The sequence below is a fragment of the Thermobia domestica genome, chromosome 13 (genome assembly GCF_964235325.1).
Source record: "Thermobia domestica chromosome 13, izTheDome1.hap1.1, whole genome shotgun sequence".
Taxonomy (NCBI): Eukaryota; Metazoa; Arthropoda; class Insecta; order Zygentoma; family Lepismatidae; genus Thermobia; species Thermobia domestica.
In genome coordinates, this window is record NC_137466.1 from 161,493,030 (window position 1) to 161,506,904 (window position 13,875).

Here is a 13,875-nt window from a genome sequence, read left to right on the forward strand (position 1 = left end):
AAGTCCATGTCGTTTCTAGCTTCGGAGCTTGAAAAGGAACGCTAAGCTTTAATAAACAAGCAAACAATTTAACAAGAAACCAAATGCTCTACCCGCTAGTTTAGTGGCAGATACGTGTGCCTTTCATGCACGCGTGACCATGGGTTCGATTCCTGGTGAGGGAACACAAAACTTTTACAATTATTCGCTTTCATTAATCATACGTTTCCTTTAGCCTTAAGGGCATAACCGTGGTACGTTAGACTAAAGCGAAATAAATAAATAAACCAAATAGTAATGCTGCAAATTTCCGATCACACTGGACGAACCGACATGAATAATCGAAAATACAGATAATAACATAAAGAGGCCTAAGTGTTAGATATACTGATCAGTTTACTTATACTGATTCTGTGTGTTATATATACTGACTTCTCGTATAGTGAGAATAACAAAGTATTCATGTGTATATCTTTCATAGTGAAGATCTGCGCTTACGTCCAAGATATGCCACGGCTACAGTGATGCGCGCTTGGAATCCATGGATATAAGAGAACCGTACGCAATGACGATCGGGCATTGGACTGTGCAATGTGACTACAGCACGGGAGACAGACACCTTGTTTACATTGCCCTGGCGGGCCATACAACGTTATCCAGAGTGTTATCTTGACGCTGATGCACATTAACGGGTGTGATGCACATTAACTTGTCTGTGTCGACGGTTCGACTGTATCTACTGTTTGCTGAACTGGCAGCACATATTTTTGAGTCAGCTCCATTAACCCAAAACCATAAATGTCTCTGGGTGCGGCTGACGCCGTCGCTTTCATGTTGAGCTGTAGACAGTCATTGTTAGCGGACAAGGCCCGGCTCAAGTTGCCCTTAAGTGATAGCCACATACGCATTAAAAGCTGTTGTGATGATCTTAATCTGCCAGAGTGCATTGTCGGGCGTCGGAGCAGTCGAACGAAAGATAAGATGGTGGGGACACTATTGGGTACCGGTACTACATTCTGGCTGCTACTAAATTCCAGCTGCTACGTATTGTAGTCAACTTTACTAGAAACCGTTAAAACAGGGAAATTCTAGAGGCCAACATTACCTTCAGACAACTCCGGACACCATATTTCAACAAGACAATGGTCGGCTAATGTACTTCAAAATTCAAAAGTCTTGTCCTAGGATCAATGATTATTATCGCCGCTTCTTTGGGCTGCACGGTCGCCTAATTGTAGCTGATCTTAGAAGTACGAAATAAGATTGATCGTCATATTGTTCATCACTGTTTTCTAGCAGACAAATGTTGATTCTTGTGCACTGGCATAGAAGCAGTATGGCAGGCAATTCTTCAGAAATATAAGTAACGTTTACTTGACTCGATGCCTTAGCGTATGGACTATCTTATTTGTGACATTAGGAGACCTCACGTCATATATATGTCTGTGTTAGAACTTTGTGAAACTTATTTAAAAAAAAAATAAAAAATAAAACTAACCTAGAGCCCCCAAGAATTATTTATGTGTAATTCTTATTTACATGTCGAATATCACTTTCGAGAAGTTCTAAGAATTTGTATCTCTCCAAATCCCCTTTGGCAAGACATTGCATACGTAGCTGTTGTACAAATAGGATCAAATTCTCTTGATGTGTTAAGAGATAAGTTACACAAACCAGAGAGCAAACCATTAAAGAACAAGAAAGAAATCTTTCATCTTTCTTTCTTTTTGATTGAGAATGGTTTTCTCGGCAACTGAAACTTTCGTCTGCATAAGGGGGAAAGTTGTATACAGTAGTTGCTATGCTACGTTGGACACGAGTAAAAGATATATACTATGTACTACAGTGAAATGGATAGTTTCTTCCTTTGCTTTTATGGCTTCTTTAGAACAGTTGGTGTACCTTGGTTTGAGCTTCGCGAAAACTATTTTGATTAATGCTGTACTCTGAATATTTAATACTATTCTTAATGTTCCGCGTTACTTTTAAAACATTATTGCATTATTCATATTAATACATTTATTTTGTTTTCTTAGTTTGTAGATTATTGTTAAAGACAATGTTTACAATGGTATATATACATATATATTCTAAGCTTTTGAGTCCTCTTAGTTTATAATCTCTATCTATCTATCTATCTATCTATCTATCTATCTATCTATCTATCTATCTATCTATCTATCTATCTATCTATCTATCTATCTATCTATCTATCTATCTATCTATATCTATATATATATGGGGACACCGTAATCTAGTGGTTTGAATATTGGATTCATGCCCGAGTGGTCCTTGGTTCGATTCTGGTGCTTCTCCAATTTTTGGCGTACACCCAGCGTCGTGACGGCTACCAGGTTTAGAAAGCTCCCGATAAGCCTTTTAGAGATAGGATGACGCAACGCTCTGATTACGTGTTCGTTGCTAGGCTAGACGTAGTTCCACCAGCTGCTGACAGATGGCGTGGAGCGGCTCAGGGCCACAAATCGGGCCGTTACACCAAGTGCTTTGTGTATATGAATTCAAAACCTTAAAGCAATCTCAGCTCCACGCTAAAGGAATTCCTAACGCTAAGGGAAATAATATTTTGTCTAATTTAACAGTTCTTTCGTATAGGACACTCGAAACAACGAGAATTTCCATCTTCTCTTGTGTTCATATTGTAGAACAAAGCAATGGAGTATAATACAACTGTTTATGTGTTTCATTATATAATATTTCAAGAAATTTCTTGGTGTTCTTGAATTTTCAATACTGGGAATACTTATTTCGAAACGATGTTGATATAATTTATCATCATCATCTTCATAGGTATTCTACCATTATTGGCAGGTCACTTGCCGCAGCTGAGAAGCTTCCATTCTCCACGGTCCTCCGCTAACCTTTTCGTCTTCGCGTATGATCTTTCTGTTTTAATATCATCCATTAATTGTAGTATCCTTCGCCCCCTCCCTCTCTTTCCCGCCACCATACCCTCTAGGACGTCCCTCATGATACAATCTCTTCTTAGGCAATGTCCCAACCAGTTTCTCTTCCTCTTCCTAATAATATCTAAAAGTGTTCTTTTCTCGCCCACCATTTCTAACACTCTCTCATTCGTTTTCCGCTCGACCCAACTAATTCTTTCCATTCTTCGATATAATTTAAAAATTTGTAAATTAATTTTAGTATGTAAACTAATAGTTTTTCTGTTTTGAAGTTTTAAAAAATAATTCTGTAGTCCAGGTGTAATTCACACCGTTACAAGTCCTATGTTCCTTTGCAAGTATATTTGTAAATACTTTCCTTCCATATCTTTGTAGTAAGGAAATGTTATTTGCTAGCATTGTAGTAAAATTATTTGCTAGCTTTTGATGCTTTTTAAATACTGGTAATTGCAAGAAATAAATACATATCAAGATAAATTACGTACATAGAGACTGCGAAGTGAATTATAGAAGAAAAACCTTCTCTTAGCCAAGTGATCTTCGACGTTACAGAATAATAATTACGTATTTTGTCTTGACTTGTATAATCGAACATAATATAATTCCGCGGTGGCTCAGTAGTAGAACATTCACCTCTGATGTATGGGGTCCTTGGTAGGATCTCAGGCTCGATCCAAGTGAGTTTTGTGCTGGACAAACACCATGTGCATGGGGTTCTCTCGGGGTTCTTCCGTTTCATCTCACTTTCTACATTCCACCATTTCCTTTCTCATCATCAACGCCTCCTTTAGCCTAGCCGGCATAAAATCGTGAGACGTAAAACTTAAAGCTTTCATTTCATTTTTCATAATATAATAATATAAAGTGGTTTTGCAGAGTGGTAAAACAATTATTTTGGTGCTGATTTTAAAGACAAAACCCCTCCTCCATGTAAAATTCTAAGAAATATGTTCATAATATGAATTGTTCAAGCCGCAAAACTTAATAAATTACTTTGAATAGTAATGAGTTTGCCGATTCAGGAAAAAAAATCATCAGTCATTGATTTGAGCAAACTTTAATTAAAGATTTTAGCTAAAGTTTAACCTGGAATGAAACCTTAAGGCCTCACTCTCTTCGGGGTCCCAAAAAATTTAAAGGAAAAAAAAAACTTTATATATGTTTTCAAAATTTAAGATAAAATGCAACTCAGATAAAACATACATACCGCAATAGTGTTTTATATTGTTTAGGTCCCAATGATGTAAGTAATGGGGTTCCTCCTGCTAGTCCACTTCCTAAAATATAACTAGTTTGCTCCCTGAAGTATAACTGGGTGCCTATTACGTCCATATATTGCTTTGTAACATACATATTAAACACAATATACAGTGACAATTTGCCATTGACAAAGGGCAGTTGGACATACCCCAGTTGGACAGGTCCCAGTTACCTTGAATAGCGCAGGGCCTCATAAAAACCTAAATTCGGCTGTGTACAAGGGATACGTGCATATTGACTGCTCTTGTGATTATTTTTTAAAGAAATATCAAACAAAAGACGAAAAAGAAGGAAAAGATGATTTGACCCATATAGCTAGACAAACATAACTGAATAAAATCGTTTATTTTTGATGGTTTTTGCCGAATCGTGAGTCGGCCCTTCTAGCCACAATATGATATGTTAACAATAAATGCATATGCTTTAAGAGTTTGAAACAGAGTCTGTAGCGGATACAGATACAGGGTGTTAATGAATTAGACGGATAAACTGCAAGACGTGATTCATAACATGAAAACAAGGAAGGAAGAAAAGAGTTCGCATGGAACTGTAGAAGAACGAAGTGCGTAATTTCGAATCTACGGTAATCCAAAAGCATGTATATCGTAATATACGTTATTTTGGACGTGACAACCGTGAATAACCGTGATAAAGGAAGTAACACTTACTCTATTCAAAAATGAAGTTTTTAGTAATGTGCAATGGATGCGCAAGGAATTTCGAAGGTGCCTAAATTGATTCCCTGATGTAGAATAAAGGTGGGTCTAAAGTAGGCAAACAAGTAAGCCTTGGTAACCGTGTACACGCCATACGTTAGCAGGAAATCGATTTCGTACCTAGAAGCAAGATTTTGAAGAAAAGATGTGCGTAGTTGCATAACAACATGGGGAACAACGCGAACGATTACGAGTTAGAATTTGCTTGGTTCCTCCTAGTCACATCAGAGAGACTAGGTGTGAGCTCATGTGGTTCGGATTCCACTTAGGGTATAGATTCATGTCTCGTATAGCCTTGGTGCTGAAAGGCACGCTAAGCGCCAATTCAACCAACCACTCAATCACACAGGACACCTGATCATTCCAGTAACCTACATGAAAGGTCTCGTGTACTTGGTTAACACCCTGCATAGACTTATAGACTCAGGATTTGAGAACATTTAGTGACCTGATGCAAGGGATGGCGGGAAAGGGGACAAGTATAATTAAATTGCGGAGAAAAATACAGTATTAGAAGCGGCGTGAAAGCATAACAAAAATGCTAAGCTCCATCTTGGAGCTATGAGTACAGGGAGTTTCAAGTGGTGGCTGGGATTTGCATAAGTATATACTTCAAATTACCTATTTGCACAAACTATATCCAGGTCGTATCTTGTCTAAAATTCTTTAAGTACCATCAGAGGAAGAAGTTAATAAACAAAACTGAATCAGTTTGTTTCTGTTCATGATATTGTAACGAAAGAAATAATGACCATAGCTTCAACACACACTGTGTTTTAAACTATGTGTTTCAGTTTCGGATATATCTACCATATCCTTCAACAGACACTATATAGACACCACCATAGAACATAAATGAAGATATATCCAGTGTGCGAATTAGATAATCTGTATTGGGGGGGGATAAAATTAGGCCAACAGGACGTAAAGTCTGAAGGTGCAATAATTCAAAATGATAAAATAATGCCTTACCCCCTCCCCCCAACATACATATAATTATGTCATCTGTAATAAATAAGAAATTTATTAATTCAATAAGTCTACCAACAATAACTATGTACATATATATTGTCTGACACGCACACACCACATCTAACCTTTCTGAATATGTTTAAATGTTATACTCACTCTTGTCTCCGTAGCTCTCTAAGATTTATTTATTTAACAATTCGGCCCGAGCGATAGCCATGATCACAAGCATAAGATATTTTTTCCATTCATATTGAACTCTTCCACTTCGCGTTATTTCACACAGCGCAACTTACAGAAAAGAAAACCTACTTCAGTATTATGAAATCCACTAAAATTATCGGTTAAACCGGACATACTCTTTTTTTTAAAAAAAATCTAGGTATTAGTCCATTATACGACAAATGGATTGTTGCTGGTCCCAATTTCTGGCATCAAGGTTAAATCAAAGGCCAAATATTTAAAAACTCTCAATTCAAATTTCGAGGTTGAGCATCTACTCCGCGCTAAAGTTGCGCTTTTCATGCTTTTTTCTCCAAATATCGATTCCGTAAAGGAGCTCAGGAAGTCAACACTTACAATTGCTTTACTGTTAGGTTAGAGATGTGTTGATTCACTATGGGCTTCGTTATTTTCAGACATTATTGGCGTGGACACGGAGAACTAGTCGTATTAACAAATGCTGAAACAAATCTTCAATTATGCGCTTATTCACCTTCACTAACATATGTGCTCACTAGGGTCGCATCCCCAGCGTCTACATTAACATATAGTTACGAGAGATAACCTATATTTCAGTTTTTTGAGTACAGTTTCAAAAGTTCATTTCCATAAACTGTAAAAGGCAGTGATTACTATGCTAATTACCACAAATTAAATGCAACTTTTGAGTTGCATACACACAAACTACTAGGGAATGAGGACCATGTGCTAACAGAGAATACACTAGAAAATGAAATATAGCAAAAATTAAAATCACGATGATAATCGAAACAAGATGATAATTGAAACAAATGTAGAGGATGAATATGAGATAACCGACCGTTGCCAAGTACGGTGGAAGAAGCTATTTCTTTACTTCTTGACCAAACGCTAAGGGCATTTATAAATCCATATGTCGCTTGACTTTGTTATACGTAATTAGTACATTCAAATTCACGAACGATGACGAACTGAAGGGTACGGAGGTACGGTTGGAACTAACAACCGTAGTTATAATAATATAGTTCAACAAAACAACTGAAAATAGTGGGTAATTAAGTGGTAAGTAGAAATGACCAAAACTAAATAGTTTACATCACTCATTTCGAAATACAGCTAGAAGATTAAACTTACAAGAAATGACAAAAATCAATGAAATTTGGCGTTATACTAAGCATAGTTTCAGGGGGGGGGGGAATCGATTATCCCCAGTGGGGATACTTCAGCTGACTTCTTTGCGGGAGAACAAAACGTGATTGAGGGGGGAAATCCCCCTCACCCCCCGGTAATTCGCACCCTATATATATATATATATATATATATATATATATATATATATATATATATATATAGTCATCCTTATGAAAAAATCTAAATTCTATTGGCTGAAGTCTCGTACGTCCCTTTGCCCATTTTCCTGTCAATCACGTGCCGCTATTTTTGGTCCTTATAAGAGCCTTTTCAATTCAATCTTCTTGCCTATACAGTCCAAAATTCTCTGCCATAATTCATTAATAGATATGCCTCCTGTCCAGTTCATCAGCTTATGTCTTCCTACCTTCTTTATCCAATCTGCTTCTTTCCACTTCCTTATTATCCTTCTCTTCTCTATCTTCAATGCTTCCTTAACACATTATAGTTTAAAATATAGTGTGTGTAGAAGCTTTGATCAGTATTTCTATTGTTACCATATCCAACAATATCTAATTCAAAGCCAGGGTATTGTTACTATAGAAGTACTGTTCATGATATTTAAAAAAGGAAGATCGAAAAATAGTATTCTACCAAGAACTTCTACCTAATATGAACACTTCTATAGAAATCAAAATAAAGTCAAAATGAGAATGAAACAGGAAATATTTAGCGTGGGAGACCCGGGTTCGATTCCCGGCGGGAGCTCATGTGGTTTGGATTCCACGTTAATCAGTAGGTCCACGTCTCATATAGCCTCGCTGCTGAACGGGACGTTAAACTCAAAACCAACTCATTAAACAGGAAATTAGAAACTAAAAAATAGTTTATTGGTGTACCTTCGATTTGAGGTTCTGAGTGTGGCCATGAACTTATTTGTTCTAAATCGGACTTGACAAATATAAGACTTGAGATTTTTTTTTTAAACGTAATAATAGCAAAAGAAGGGTACTGCTTCAACCATGAATTTTTAAGTAAAAGCACGGGACAAAAATAAACGACCATAAATGCCATTAGTTTTAATTGCATTTTTGGTCGTTTATTCTTGTCCCCCACTTTTACGTTTTTGTATTTTTTAAATGTAATCCAACTTTTTAATCAAGGAAGATTTTTCGGTGTCATCTAATTTAACAAGCTTAATGATTATTAGTAGTTGAGATTTTAAAAGAAAGATCCTCTTATTTTATTCCACTACCGTACTTGAGGTCAGAGAGGTCTCTCTTAAAGAACCTTGCAGCAATCATATGACTTAATGTGACTCCAGTTGTCATAGCAACGCTTTTTCATGTTAGAAATGTCCCTGATGAAAATACTCATCGTGTTTTTGTCCTGAAGCTCATCGCCACCAAAGGTTTTCCAGGAAGAAGATCAAGAGTGAAAGTTCAGGAAATAACTTTTTTTTTTTTATGATGACAGATTCATACCGTCACATCTTAGGAAGATCCTCATTCTATTTTAGAATGATTTCTCGCCCTTTCATTGCTTTGTCTCTTCTCTTACATTACGTCACTTAATGTGATCTAACTTCACTTCTACCGAAATGGAAATAATCTTGTAAGATCTCATCCGTTTTTTTCTGGCACTTCACGTTGAATAACCTCCATATTAACTAATGGCGTAATATAATCAATAAAAGGGCTCTATCGAGGTTATATGATTAGAGTACGCACTTTTGGTCCGGGAGGCTTGGATTGATTCTCGATGGTAGCTTGGGAACCGCGGTGGCTCAGTGGTAGAGCGTTTTCCTCTGGTGCATGGGGTCCTTGGTTCGATCTCAGCTCGCGCCAAGTTATCTTTGTGGTGGATAAACATCGTGTGTGTGGGTTTTCTCGGGATTCTCCCGTTTCTTCCCGTTTTATTTACTCCACTATTCTATTTCTTTCCCAACATCACCGTCTCCTTTAGCCTAGCCGACATAACCATGGAACGTAAAACTGATAAATTTCATTTCATTTCGATGGTAGCTTATCTGGTTGGTTATATTTTAGTTTGGCGTCTCTTTCAGCACGTAAGCTATATGAAACATTAACCTACAGTTTAACGCGGAGTTCGAATAACATTAGATTCCACCGAGATTCAAACCCGGATCTTCCGCGCCGAAAGCGAGTATGCTAACTATATAGTCACGAGAAAGCTCATAGAGCATATGTAGTTCGGATCAAGCTGTAGGCTCACGTCTCGTAAAGTCTCGGCGTCGAAATAGACATTAGACTCCAAAATAATTTTAGTGAACGTGATTCTGGGTTCGATTCCCAACGGATGATCATTGAAGTTTGGACGGATTATAATGGTTCAGATTCTATATTGAAAACTGTCAGTCCGTGTCTTATATGGTATTTGTGCTGAAAGGAATACTAAATTCTAATCGAAGCTATCAACCAATCCAAACTGATTAACAAACAATAATAATCAAAAGCATCATCCTATGTATTTGTGCCATCAATGGCAGGTCACTTGGCATTAATTTAAAACTTTCTATATGTACTACAAAGCTGCACCTATCGTTTAATATTGACAGAAGGGTTTCCGTCTTTATTATAGTTGATCTAGGGTATAGTATTACAATATTCTTCCTCACTCTTTTATCTTCTACCATACATTCCATTAGGTACCTAATAAGCCAATTTCTTCTCGGATAATGTTCTAACCAATTTGTTTCTTCTTTTCTAACATTTTATCCATTTGCTTGTCTTCTTTTCTCAATCTCCGATAGCATTTCCTCAGTGGGTTTTCGTTCTCTCTCTCTCCAATAATTTTCTCCATTCTTTTCTATAACTACATTTCGAATACTTTAAAAGTTTTTCATTGTTCTTTTCTAATGTCCCTATTAAGAAATAATAAAAAAATAATGATTGAGATTGATTGACACGGGGCAGGTGGTATAGAGTTAGAAACTTAGTTTCATAGGCATGATATAAAGAAAACTAATTTATTACAATTATGCATAACAAAGTGAATATAAATTTAACCATCACCAAGGTTCCTATAAAATGAATAATAGCATCATGATTTCTTAAGACGTTCACATTCTCGTTTTCACGTTAAGACTCTCTTATGTGGATTTCACTAAGGTTACCAACAGAGTTCTTGTGAGCGTACTTACAATATTATAGTGTCCATTGCAACCAGAATCTGCACAGCACTTTTCCGAAGTCACTGATCCCGTCCCGAGTAAGCGCGAGTAGTTACAAGGAGGCGTGTGGTTGATAGATCTTTGAACGATTTAACTAAATTGTCTAAGGTTTTTTTATTTTTTTATAGTAGTTTCCTTGCACTTTCATTTCTACTTTTCGCGGAAAGTTGAAACTACGATTGTTTGTGAAATGATTTACGTTTTCACTTTTCTAAAAACATCCGCGTTACAAACAAAATATGTTGTCACTTCTATTTTAAAACGATTTTCACTCTCCTATATTGTCTTTGATACTTGGAGATGGTCTGTTTACTATATACTTTTATTCATTCATTTTTTTTTTAAATCTCAAAATGAGGAATGTCTTACTATTTCTCCTCGTATAGTATAGTACTTCAGGCCAAATATTTGGAGAATATTTTCCCTTTAGCTTTTTTTTCTTGTTTATATTTTACGCAGACTACGCTGTTGTTCTCCCTCAAGGTTTCTTTTGTTATTTACCTCCAATTCTCCAATTACTTTGCCTGAAACAGATTGCTTTATTTCAATCACCTTTGCTATTATCCATTTATTTTAAAATTTAATATTTTTTTTTCACAACTTTTCTAAAACTTCCAAACATTTTCTTATTATTACTTCCGATTGTACTATAAGAGCCATGCCATTTGCTTTGCAAATACACACAATCCTTGTATATATTAAAAGACAAACTCAGACCAAAGCATATATTAACTAATAATTAATAGCGTTACAGTTTCGGCAAATTAACTTTGCCTTCATCAGACACATTAGGAAATACAATTTCTAAGATTACAGCTTATATACTTCTTAAAATGAGAGGAGGTCATTCTATGAACCAATCATGTTCGTCCTTTCCTTTTTAACAATTTTTAATACATATATGCAGCTTTTAATGATCAACTTTCACTTAAGAGCTAAACTTTTAATTGGCACACTTGTGTATTCTTAATGAATAACTTTCACTTTTGAAAAACATAAACTTTTAGTTTTTGTTGTAACATGCTGTTGTAATTGGTCACGGAATTCAATAACTTCTGTTGGAAACACGAAAAATCAAGGTTATGTTTTTACTAATGCATAACGTAATAGAAGAAATCATCATTACCTAAAATCATGAAATGAATTCTTTAGTTTAACATTTCTTATAAGAGGAATTATTATTTAAGGGAAAAGTAGTTAGAAATTCATTTGAATAATTAAGAAGAAAAAAATAACACAATGGATATAGTTGTAGGAAACAAGAAAATTGTTTCCCATGCTCGCGCTAAGTGAGCTTTGTGGTGGACAAACACCGTGTGTGTGGGGGGGGGGTTCTCGGCGTTCTCCCGTTTTCTCCCACCTCATTCATTCCACCATTTCATTTATTTCTCATCATTATCGTCTCCTTTAGCCTAGTCGGCATAATCGTGGGACGTGAAACTTAAAGATTTCATTTCATACTAATTCATTTCATTTCAAGAAAACAGTTGAGAAAATCCATAAATACAATTTTATACATCTCAATCTCACATAGATTGGAATCGAATCTACAGATCTTCGCAGTAGAAATTAGTGTTCTGACACTAAATCACTCTGCTCATTAGCTTTACTACTTCGATAAAATGGAGCATAACATTTCAGTTGTTTCTTGAAAAGGGGAAGATATATAAAAATCATCGAGCTTTGTGTTGAGACTGATAATAGCGTTGAATCCATAGTTTTCCGGGTGGTTGAGATGATCAGTGACACTTTCGATGCTGTTTAAATCCAAATTCAGCCCCGTAAGTTGGGGGAGGGAAAGGAGATATATAAAAATTATCGAAAATAAACAAATATTAATGTCGAATCCATAGTTTTCGAGGTCGTTGAGACTAACAGTGAGACTTCCAATGCTGTTTAAATCCAAATTCAGTTTCCATTGCCCTTTATGTTCAAAATGAAACGCATTCTTCCCGTGCGAAGAACAATCAATTTGCTAGTAGGTACTTTCAATTAATAGTTTTAATTATTTTACTTGATATGTAATGCTAAAGGAAGAATGATTTAATTTTGTCATGTTCCTTGCATACAAAGTTACAAATATGCTGTTGTAGTAAAATGATGAGATCTGTGTTGAACCCCTTTCGATATCTGTGTTTGAAAACTAAAATTTTAATGCAAACTCTATGTTTACTTTTTTTTTTTACCAATAGCTTCGGAAGCTGTTGATCAAATTGTTCCAATAAACACTCTAATATTTAAGTCAATGCACTGTATTGTTTTGCGATAGGCTATAGGGGTTTTATTCTTCGCCCTTGTTTGTGTCTCTTTGTAACGCTTCGTGTATGAATGACATGGAAAATAGGTACACACAGCGTTTTAACATATATATCCACGTTTAATTAAAAACCTAGTAAAAGATTTAACTACTAAACACAGATCAACTGGCGACAATCTCATTCAAAATCAGAGAGCTAGGACATTCTCCGGGGATTTCTACATTCATATTTACTTCGCTCTGTAATTGTTGTTTCTGTGTATCCAACATAGAAACAGCGTAGGTTTCATTCTCGTCGAAATGCAGAGTTTTCGGTATACACTCAACATAACATCGTGTGAGGTAATTAAAGTGGTTCCTGAATTACGATGTGGCAATTCTCACACAAGGAAATTGCCAGGAATAATAGAATAATAATACATGATATGTTGATTACATTAACCTAAAATCAGTCTATACCGCCATAACCCTTCAAGGTTAAGTCAGGTCTAGTGCTATAGTTCCTTCCGAATAACTTCGTATCAGCTTTCACTGTTTCGTTTTCTTTTAGCGTAAAGACCAGAACTATAGTATACGTAAAGCTCAAAAATACAGATTTTGCTGTTATTGAGTTTCACCAGTAGAGATTGGCGAAATACTCTGTGTGGACACCTGTGTCGCTCACTCTTATCAATAATTCCTTTATCATTTGTAACTTTATATCGAACAAAGGACATTTTTATTTACGATATATTTTATTGTTAGTTCCAAGACCGTAGAATTGAACGTAAGGTAAGAAATAAAGGAAAACATGATTGTTCTATAGACGATGGAGGCCAAGTACAGTATGGCAGTCATATTGGATGAAGCTCAAGAGGAATGTTCAAGGACCTCCTTTTAGGATATTACTGTACTTGATGAAACGATCCTGCAAGTTTCATTAAGCTACTAGTTTTTGCTGGGTGTCAAAATTTTCCCCCTACACACTGCCCTATTTAATAAGAGCGCGAAAATAGTTTCAAGAGGTGCAGGACTACCAACGTATGAGAGCTAAATTATTTTTTTTTAAATCAACTTTCTCCTAATAAGAAAATTAACGCTGTGTCATCGCTTTCATTGACGTTTGCATAGCCAGGAAGTATTAGGCGAATCTTCAATAGGTGAAACTTGAAGTCCCGGTGTGAACACCTGTGTAGCTCGCTTTTATCAGTATTTCATTTCTGGATAATTCCTATTCTTCATCTTCTTTCTATCTTCTATACTTTA

At 35.9% G+C, this 13,875-nt stretch overlaps 1 protein-coding gene and 1 long non-coding RNA gene across 3 annotated transcripts in view; one reads left to right on the top strand and one right to left on the bottom strand.

The window, feature by feature from the left end:
* Positions 1-13,875, bottom strand: part of Pdfr (Pigment-dispersing factor receptor) — a 192,146-nt gene that overhangs the window by 155,984 nt on the left and 22,287 nt on the right. Inside the window, exon 1 of one of the 2 annotated variants that reach the window (XM_081736762.1) lies at positions 10,344-10,450. The exons of the other annotated variant lie outside the window; for it this stretch is intronic. The gene's annotated coding sequence lies outside the window, so the exon portion shown is untranslated. Of the gene's footprint in view, positions 1-10,343; positions 10,451-13,875 lie in introns of those variants that run through there. 2 annotated transcript variants of the gene reach the window in all.
* LOC145668692 (uncharacterized) overlaps positions 1-13,875 on the top strand; it is a 205,072-nt gene that overhangs the window by 77,041 nt on the left and 114,156 nt on the right. The gene's annotated exons all lie outside the window — the stretch shown is intronic.